At 38.2% G+C, this 9,962-nt stretch overlaps 1 protein-coding gene across 8 annotated transcripts in view; it reads left to right on the top strand.

Annotated features, from left to right (window-relative positions):
• The first annotated feature begins 4,583 nt into the window (after positions 1–4,583).
• LOC119734339 (golgin subfamily A member 6-like protein 22) overlaps positions 4,584–9,962 on the top strand; it is a 58,618-nt gene continuing 53,239 nt past the window's right edge. For 2 of the 8 annotated variants that reach the window (XM_038207793.1, XM_038207791.1), the window contains exon 1: positions 4,597–5,028. The gene's annotated coding sequence lies outside the window, so the exon portion shown is untranslated. Of the gene's footprint in view, positions 5,029–9,962 lie in introns of all 8 variants that reach the window. The other 6 variants (XM_038207789.1, XM_038207788.1, XM_038207790.1 and 3 more) reach the window with 6 other exon arrangements.

The raw sequence follows: 9,962 nt of genomic DNA, 5'->3' as shown, positions 1-9,962 counted from the left end.
CGGTTCTAGAATCTAGTTTCTAAAAAAATTATCATTGATCTACATGACGCCCCAACCCCCCACCCATAAAACGTTCCAGGCCCCCAAGCGCCCCCCCCCCCCCCACTAAAAAATTCCTGGCTACGCCACTGAATACACGTTATATTCAAATGAATTTTCGTACACTCATTTGTCACGACGTTTGACATCAAAAGATTTCATTTCATAATAAAAAGTCAAATTATCAAGCTATTATGACCGTAACAATACAGGATTTTAATTGCCACAAATACAATCCTAATGTAAGTCAACATGGATTTTTAACGTTTAAAACACTAGATTGTTACGATCATATTGTATTTATAGCTTCACGGTTTCTCACGCCATTCAAACTACTTATGCTACACATCGTGAAAACTAATTGCACGAAATTTCAATTGAATCCATTTTGTATTTCTTGAGTAGTTCATCAGAAACGAGGTTGTTCTTTTTCTTCACTTGTGCAGCATCCGTATTGATGCGTTGTTGAGACCACTATTTATGTGGCGCGCCCTCTATTATAGTGGTCTCAATCTCCACCACCAAACCCGATTTCGGGCCAACAACTCAAGAAATACACGTTACATTAAAATGAATATTCGTACACTCATTTGTCATGATGTTTGGCATCATAAGATTTCATTTCATGAAAAAAACGTCAATTAATTAAGCTATTACGACCGTAACAATACAGGATTTTATTTGCAACAAATACAATCCTAATGGAAGTTAACATGGATTTTTAACGTTTAAAACACTAGATTGTTACGATCATATTGTATTTATAGCTTCACGGTTTCTCACGCCATTCAAACTACTTATGCTACACATCGTGAAAACTAATTGCACGAAATTTCAATTGAATCCATTTTGTATTTCTTGAGTAGTTCATCAGAAACGAGGTTGTTCTTTTTCTTCACTTGTGCAGCATCCGTATTGATGCGTTGTTGAGACCACTATTTATGTGGCGCGCCCTCTATTATAGTGGTCTCAATCTCCACCACCAAACCCGATTTCGGGCCAACAACTCAAGAAATACACGTTACATTAAAATGAATATTCGTACACTCATTTGTCATGATGTTTGGCATCATAAGATTTCATTTCATGAAAAAAACGTCAATTAATTAAGCTATTACGACCGTAACAATACAGGATTTTATTTGCAACAAATACAATCCTAATGGAAGTTAACATGGATTTTTAACGTTTAAAACACTAGATTGTTACGATCATATTGTATTTATAGCTTCACGGTTTCTCATGCCATTCAAACTACTCATGCTACACATCGTGAAAACTAATTGCACGAAATTTCAATTTAATCCATTTTGAATTTCTTGAGTAGTTCATCGGAAACGAGGTTGTTCTTTTTCTTTACTTGTGCAGCATCCGTATTGATGCGTTGTTGAGACCACTATTTATGTGGCGCGCCCTCTATAATAGTGGTCTCGATCTCAACCACCAAACCCGATTTCGGGCCAACAACTGATGTTTGGCATCATCAGATTTCATTTCATGAAAAAACGTCAATTAATCAAGCTGGTAAATGTGTCTCCCCGGACAAATTACCGGTTTGTGACCCGGTTAATCTGTCCGGGGGACACATTTACCTAGGTAGATCTGTCCCCCTCCCTGGTAAATATGTCCCCCTGCCCAACGTTGAAAGTGTCCCCCTGGTAAATGTGTCCCCGTGCAAGTATCACCCATGCGATGATATTACGAGTCGTGTTCGTGAGCGCGCATCGCCGCAAGTACATGCTGCAAGAATTGTGGCAGCGCTTATCGCATAATGTGTACATAATGTGGAGCCCGCTACACAAAAGAAATTCAACTACTGTAATAGGATATTTCGTTACGCGCTACGATGGGAACGCAGACCAATCCAAGTAGGCGTTATATTATTGAGGCGTCCACCGTAGAATAGGGCTACACCGTACTCCGAATCGATCGAAACATTGTGTTCACATTTCACATCTAAGAAAGAGACCAAAGAGTTGGTTTTTTTTCATCTTCATGAAGGGCAGACTAAAGAGTAAAAAATGTATACCTTGTAGAGTGAATTCATGAAAACAATATAGAGAACTCCTTCTGCGTTGCAAAACTAGGGGGACAAAAAAACCTGGAGGGGACAGAATTACCTGAAGGGGGACAGAATTAACGGGCCGGGGAGGACACTTTTACCTAGGTAATGTCCCGCCGGACACTTTTAACGGGGGACAGAATTACCGTCCACACCGGAACGGCGAATGGCATATGCGCATATGCGTTTTTCGCATTTAGTATTTTTTTTTTAAATTTGACGATTTCTACGGATTTTCAACAGAATTGTGCAACACATCACACTTAATTAGTACCTAAAATTTCGATTAATAGTTAGTATTTGATCGTCTGAAAACGAGAGTTTGATGTTTTCGAGTCATGAAAGTTGACTTAAATTCGCCTTGTTTCTTTTTTTTTTTCGCGTTTAACCCACTACATTGGTTTAGTTACATTATGTTTTATTATTTGACAATTTCTCCCGTTACGCAACAGAATTGTGTTACATGTCACATGAAATTAATATAAGACATTTCGATATAATGTAACAACTATTTGCTTGAGTAATCGTCCGAAAAACGAGTGTGCTGTTTTGTTTCCATATACATTTTATAAGTTGACTTTAATTCGTGTCGTATTGTCTTTCAAAAGAGGGCGCGCTACACAAAATAATAATGGTCCCCACCTAAAGAATTGTTGTCAACACTCAGTAAAAACCCAGGTATTTCTTGGGTTATCGTCCACACAACGAGTGCGATGTTTTGTTCAGTAGTTCGGCAGGTTTTCAGTAGAATTTAAGTTAAATTAAATAGTTTTTTTCTTGTGCAGTGGTGACCGCTTTTTCTGAAGCACGCCCTCTTTTGAAAGGAAATTTTAGTTGGCTTATAGCAATTCAGTTTAGGGTCCAATTGCATCCAGGTTTCACAGAAATACAAGCTTGTGTAACCGTGAAAAATGACACACTTGGGGGAACTCGCACAAACTAAGACTCTATGGGGATTAACTAACAAAACTAAACTAAACTCAGGATCTTTGAAGGGAAGAGTCGTGAGGAAATTGAATTAATAGAGACCAGAGACGAATTCTAGATTTCAAACAAAAAAAAGACCAAAAAAGAATTTATTCACAAGAACCTTATATAACCAAAAACCAGAAACTAAAAGCAAAGAATAAAACCTAAAAACCAAAGACTAAAACCAAAAAAAAAAAAAATTGAGACTTAAACCCTAAAATCTAAAACCAACACAGTGTGAATAGTGGATCTTTCAAAGAACATTCAAGCAGGAATAAAGTCTGTAAACAAGAAAATACAAAAAGAGAAAACATATAAGGAAATGATCTAATGAATATTCAATAAGCAATAAACAAGCTGTAATATGATCCAAAGGAAGTGGGAGACACTAATCCCCAAAGTGAAGGATTAGCAAGTAATAAAACAAGTCCAGTGGCACCATCCTATACACAGGCCATGTGAGTTAAATGAGAACAAAGAAATTGCAATGAAAAGCTAAAGCACATGGTGACGAATTTAAGAAAATCTCTAAATCTAATTCTAAGAAAATGTACAAGAAAACATGAAAATCTAGAATGCAAATGAACTTTCAACCTTTCTTAGTAATAAAACAAGGCCAAAAAATCTATCCTTAAGTAAACCAAGGTTAATGAAAATAAACAGAACTAAGAAACTTTTCTCAAAAGAACTCAAAAGAGACCGGTTTCATTGAAAAGACTAAAGCTTCCTTATTATATACAGTAGGAACAAATCAATCATCATGAAAAGAAGTAAAAAACCACTAGTGTCTTAAGTAAAATAATAAATGGAAACAAAAGTAAATCCAAAAGTTGTAAAAGAAAACTTCAAACTGGAGCTTTCTCAAAGATCTAAACTGACCAGAGTCAATTCAAAGCTAACAAACTTTCAAAAGAAAACTGCACTATATTTCTAATAATAATTATACATGATAAATGAAAAGTAGACAATATACAAAAGAAAACTCACCAAATGACTCGAGCAGACAGAGCTCAAACAGGACAGGCCGCTCTCCAGTTAGGAGGATATATAAATACTATGAAGTTGTCTCTGTTGGGGTCTGCTGGTTGATTAAAGTGTGGCTTGACCATGTGGCAGCTTTTATAGGGGGAACATGTGGGCTAAAGTAAACAACCAGGGGGACACACTACCAAGAAAGGAGGGGGGAATCTTAAGTAAAACTAAAATGATTTTCTGTTTCTAAGGGGAGCTACTCCTATTTAATACACTATAAAAATACACAAGTAATACTTGGCACTGCCACACTTGCAGTCCTGTTCACCGCTTCCATCCATCTTTTTTTTTTTTTCACAAACCCTCAATTCAAGTTCATGGCCCCCCAAATGCTCTTGCCAGAGAATTCGAGGTAGTGGAATCGCATACATCATGAGGAATGTGCAAAGCAGGGCGCCTCCAATAGTTCATCATTAAGAAACAAAAAGACATGTGATTAGATCAGCCAATCAAAAATAGCCCTTTCGTTCCCACGATACGGGGTACGCTGTCAACCTCCTTGCCAAGTTGTCGAGCAGTATGCTCCAACGAGTTCAATAAGTATGCCCGTCCTCGGGGACGAGGTTGGTATACGCCGTGAATGAACGGAAAACAAATTGCGAGTTGACCGGTGAGTTTATAAATTATAGCGTAAATTTCAGGCGCCTAACGTTAGCTTGCTTGCCTGCAAAACGTGTGTTGCTGAGTGACAGACCGTGCTGTATTCTAAGTGAGTGACTGGTCTCACTGTTCTTTTTTCAATCTTTAGCAATATTACTTATCAGCAATATCGGCTCATACTATTTCTATAGTTTTGAACGATAGTTGTGCATGGTCTCGAACTTCAAAGTCAAAGGCATCACACTCACAGTTCACATCAGAAAATTTCAGTGTGCATGGACGCATGATCGCCCAGCCTCATCAGCTCAGGGATGATCAGATGATGGGTAGGCTAATTTTTTATTATCGACATGATCAATACTTTCAAAACTCTATCAAAGACTACAAAGTATCATTGTGGTTATTTTCGTTCGGTTTACCATGTTTTGATTTAATACCAGGTTGGACGATGTATTCTTTGCATAAAAAAAATTATGCGCTTCCCCTCCCCATCCCCCTGTAAAAAATTAGTCCAAGTAACTAGGACTCTACGGATTGCTTTTTTAACATTTGGACATGGTCGGGCGATAGTAGAATGTTAAAAAAGCGATCCGTAAAGTTCTAGTTACTCGGACTTGTAAAAAATGCCCTTTTTAAGAAAAAAAAAACTTTCAGAAAACAATTTAAAAAAAATTTAAAATATCAAAAAAATGAAATTCGGGGCGTGAGTGAAAATCGATCATTAAAGAGGTTGTGGAATGCTCGAAGACATTTCCGTCATTTTTCGGGTATATGTAGCCTAAGGTGTGATGAAATAAAAACGACTATTGTTTCTGTCATGAAATGAGTACAAAAGGTACTTTTGAGAGCTGTTTTTCAGGTCCAGTTTCGACCCGAACGTGCAACTGTGTAAAAGTCGTCGTTGCGGGCAGCAAACAAAACACAGTAAATCATGACGTAATAAGCAGGACTCCCGATGCACAGTAGCATACACGAGTCCTGTTTATTACGTCATGATTTACTGTGTTTTGTTTGCTGCCCGCAACGACGACTTTTACACACTTTTAAACTGGACCTGAAAAACAGCTCTCAAAAGTACCTTTTGTACTCATTTCATGACAGAAACAATAGTCGTTTTTATTTCATCACACCTTAGACTACATATACCCGAAAAATGACGGAAATGTCTTCGAGCATTTCACAACCTCTTTAAAAAAAATCAGCCATTAGAAAGTGATAATATGGCCTAAAAAGTCAAATTTTGGAGGAAAAATATTGAAGTAGGCCTATAGTATCATACTGAAAAAACTTTCAGACCAGTCTCATTATAGTCATACAGTGATGGCCAGATAGACCTATTGGGAATTTTTCCCAAGAACGTAGTGGCTATCGTTACGGCAGCCCTGGCCCCGCCAATTTGTTCTTCTTCAATAGTTGGCATTACTTAGGCCTAGATGTTTTAGTTTTAATTGAATCGTTCTTTTTATTTAGGTACAGTTCATTTTCTTCTTTGAAATCAGTTTTTTTTTTTAAAAAGGGAAATAAAGTCCGAGAACCATTCTGTCAGTACAGTAGGCCTACTATATAGTCTGGTTTCAGCTGCCAAAAATCCTGACATTCAGTATTTATAATAGTATGTACGTTAGGGAACCAGACATTTCTGCACTGATAGCATTTGGAAATCGCGTTATGGCTGATAGCCACTGCGATACAAGGAAGAAGACTGGCACCTGAAACAACCAGTCCAACAACCCTTCAGTACAGTCGTTTGACTCACTTAGCCTCTTTAAGTTTTAGGCCAAGTAAAAACAAAACATGTTTAGCATCTTGCCTTTTTGAATAAAAGGAAGGAGGAGGCCCTTTTTCTTTCTTTTTTTGGAAAGATTTCCATATACGAAATTCACTAATTTTCCTCTGTATTGACTAACAAGCCCCCAGATAGCAATTTCATGTCATCAAAGTCAATTTGAGCAGTGAGAAAATACAAGCATTTTCTTAGAAAACACTTAGAATTTTTCAGTCCAATCTCATAGGGTTTGTACACAGGGTGTTGAGTGAACTATGGAAATCTTTCCCTTTTTTCCCCTCTAAAATGGCCGCCCGACCGGGCTATTTTTCAAGATGGCCGCCACCTTTTTTTAAATTGCCAGCACTTGGACTCAGGAAGTGACATACCAGCTTAAGGACTATATGGGCTAGAGGCAACAGACAAAGAGGCCAATATGATGTCACTGTAATACTGTTAAACATTTTTCATTTTTTTCGGTTAAAAAAAAAAGGAGGCGGCCTCCATAAAGGAAGCGGGCGGGGACGCTAAACATGTTTGTTTGGTTTTATTTGGCCTTATATCATGGACTGATGTTTTTATTCAGCCATCCGCAAGTCCGCAAGCAAATTGTTTGCGAGATTTTTCAGGGGTAGGGAATTGAGCCGGTTCTGCAAGCGTTTGCCTTTCTATTACCAACTTATAATCTTAAAGGGGCACTAGGTCCTGAAATCCCCAAAAATTTCATATGTTTTGGATTGCTTACTTTTCCTATTTCAACATCTGATTGAAAGGAAACCAACCTAATGTCTTACCGTTCCCTAGAAAAGACGGGGAAAAAATGGTTGTTTACATCGGACACAACGAAGTACAACGTTTTTCGTGTCGCTTTCAGTACGATATACACGTAAACGTTGTGTGTGTCTATTCAGCTCTGTTCTAGCGAACAGCGGTGACCAATCACCAATGCACGATACGTGGTTTCTTACATGTCCACAAAGGCGAACACTTCACGGATGAAATCAAAACTATTACCCAAACAGCTCGACTTTTTGGGGTCGCAAAAGTGGACCCCGAAAGTCATTCTCGCTCGCATAATACAGGAATAACACAAAAACGCCCAGTTTCTAAAGGATAGTTGTGTGGATGTTTATATCCTATTTTTAAGTGTTCTTTCCAATTAACATAATTTCGTTCAAAGCGCGTTTTGTTGCCCAATTGGGCTGTTCCAGGATGCAGAGTCTCTTTAATTTTCTATGTTTAATTTACCACCGCCATTACCAGTTTGGTCATAAATACATGATGAACATCACTGGAGAGAGGTTTTATTGCCACCAAGCCGTCGGTAATTTCACTCTGAATTTTACTCTATCGGTAGTGTAACCATTTTCATCAATCATCTATGAAGTTAAAGGGAATGTACAACATTTGCTCTTGCTGCAATTTTCAGTAGTAAATGGATTTGAGGGATTAGAATGTTACAATAGTAAATATTGTTAAACTGACTTGTTTCACGTTTTGGGCTTGAAGATGCTAGAAAAAAACTAGAAAAACATCATGTTCTTGTAGTCTGAGCATCAGTCCCGCAGGCTTGTACCACTTCACAGGTGTGTAATCAATTGCAAAGAAAATGCGGAATACCACTTAAATGAAAAATTAAGAGCAGTTTTTGGAAAAAAAGCCAGTTTTCTCCAACGCTGGTCGGCCGACCAGCGTTGGAAAAATACCAATTTTCTTGAAAAAGTCAGCACACCAGGAGCCACGATTTTACAGGGTGTTTTAGAATGTCATTCCCTAACAATCCAGTAAGATATTTCGTGATAATTTGATCATTTAGTTTTTTGATGTTTGCAAATATGTTACCCTTTAAAGGCAATATACAACATTTTTACATATCAAAAAAACAAAACTACCAAAATTATTGTGAAATACCTTACTTGACTGTAAGTCTGTTAATGAGTAATAGTCTCAAGCATGGCTGAAAAAAAACTGACCCTTTTTTCAAATATTGCCCCAAATTTACCAAATTTAGTTACTGGTAGTCCATATTTTGTTTGCAATCCGTTACACCAGCCTCGACTCCATGGGCGGGTGCGCGTTCCTTATACTAACCCCTGGCCGTGATGACGACGTAAATGACGCTGATTTGCTATTCACAGCGTTCTGCACGTGCGTTTCGAAGATTGCACGCCGGGTGCGCCCATAATGCGCTTGCGTGCTTTGCACGTAACGTAACGTATAAAAAAAATGTGTTATTCAAAAGTCGCGATGCCTGTACAATATGGGTCATGGCAGCCTCGTTTTTCGCTAAAAAAAACCCTGTATCTTCGGTTGTAAAGGGACGAAAGGGGTACGTACATTTAATACAAATCTTTGCTAAATAACGCAACGTCCAAACATTTTGTTTGAAAGGATTGATTCTTCAAAATCACAACTTTTAACATTTTAAAGATGGCGTCGGCACGTAAAACGGATAAACTGCAGCCTAATTTTGACACATTTAAATTATTTTGACACATTTAAATTACACAATTCCAGGGGTTAAGATCGCGCAAGGCATGATAAGAAACAACATGGCGCAGCAGGATCGTACCCATGGGGAACGAGGTTGCCGTTACACATCCGTGAACAGGTGCAAGCCAGGTTCGTCTGGTTCCCTGACCTAACAATTCCCAGATGTCTATAAATTGCTCTGTTTCATCTGACGTACAAGAACAGCATTTTCTTCTTGGTTTTTCCAGCATCTATGAACACAAAACCTTAAATCGGTCAGTGTAAAATAAAATATTTGCCATAAAATACTGACCCCTAAAAACTAAATGTTGGTTTTTGGTTTTCTTCAATCCATTTGGGGGGGGGGGGGGGGTGGAGGCGGCTCTGTGAAAAATTACAAAATTGCAAGCTGCAGTTGTTTTACAAGGTTGTTTTTTTTTTAAATTTTTACAAAGCAGCTGCCCCCCCCCCCTTTAAAAAAAGATGTAAAATTTTGAAGATCACCAAAAACCAGAATTTAGTAAAAAAAAATATCCACGTACTGAAATTATGATACTTTCGTGAGCAAGCTAATTCCCACCCACGTTTTGCATGTTTTATTAAATTAACCCGACCTTTTTAAGAAACACTCATCGCATCGCTATGGTGGCCAAGTTTCCATGGCTACCCACCTGTGCTGTTCAACAATTTCTCTTGCGCCCAGACACGGCCAGTATACCAAAACCCCCCCTCGATGCAAGTTGTGTACACATGTACGGAACACAATGTGCAACAAGAAAATCAATAAAACCAGCTTATTGTCATTGTGCTGAACTCAGTTGAGGACTCGTGACATGGCCGTTATATTGGCTAGGCCGTGGACATGATGCAGGAATAAGGTAATATCAGGAAAAATATGCCGCCTCAAAGGATATTGCCAGATATTGATTGCAATTATGTATTTTCTTGAGCTCGGTTCGGTCGGCATTCTGAATCCTGCCTGTGTGTAGCAAACCAGTACCACCATAAATTATCTTGTAATAG

This window comes from Patiria miniata, unplaced genomic scaffold (genome assembly GCF_015706575.1).
Source record: "Patiria miniata isolate m_02_andy unplaced genomic scaffold, ASM1570657v1 HiC_scaffold_27, whole genome shotgun sequence".
In the NCBI taxonomy this organism is placed as follows: domain Eukaryota; kingdom Metazoa; phylum Echinodermata; class Asteroidea; order Valvatida; family Asterinidae; genus Patiria; species Patiria miniata.
The sequence above is the reverse complement of the archived record's forward strand: the minus strand, read 5'-3'. Positions and strand labels throughout refer to the sequence as shown.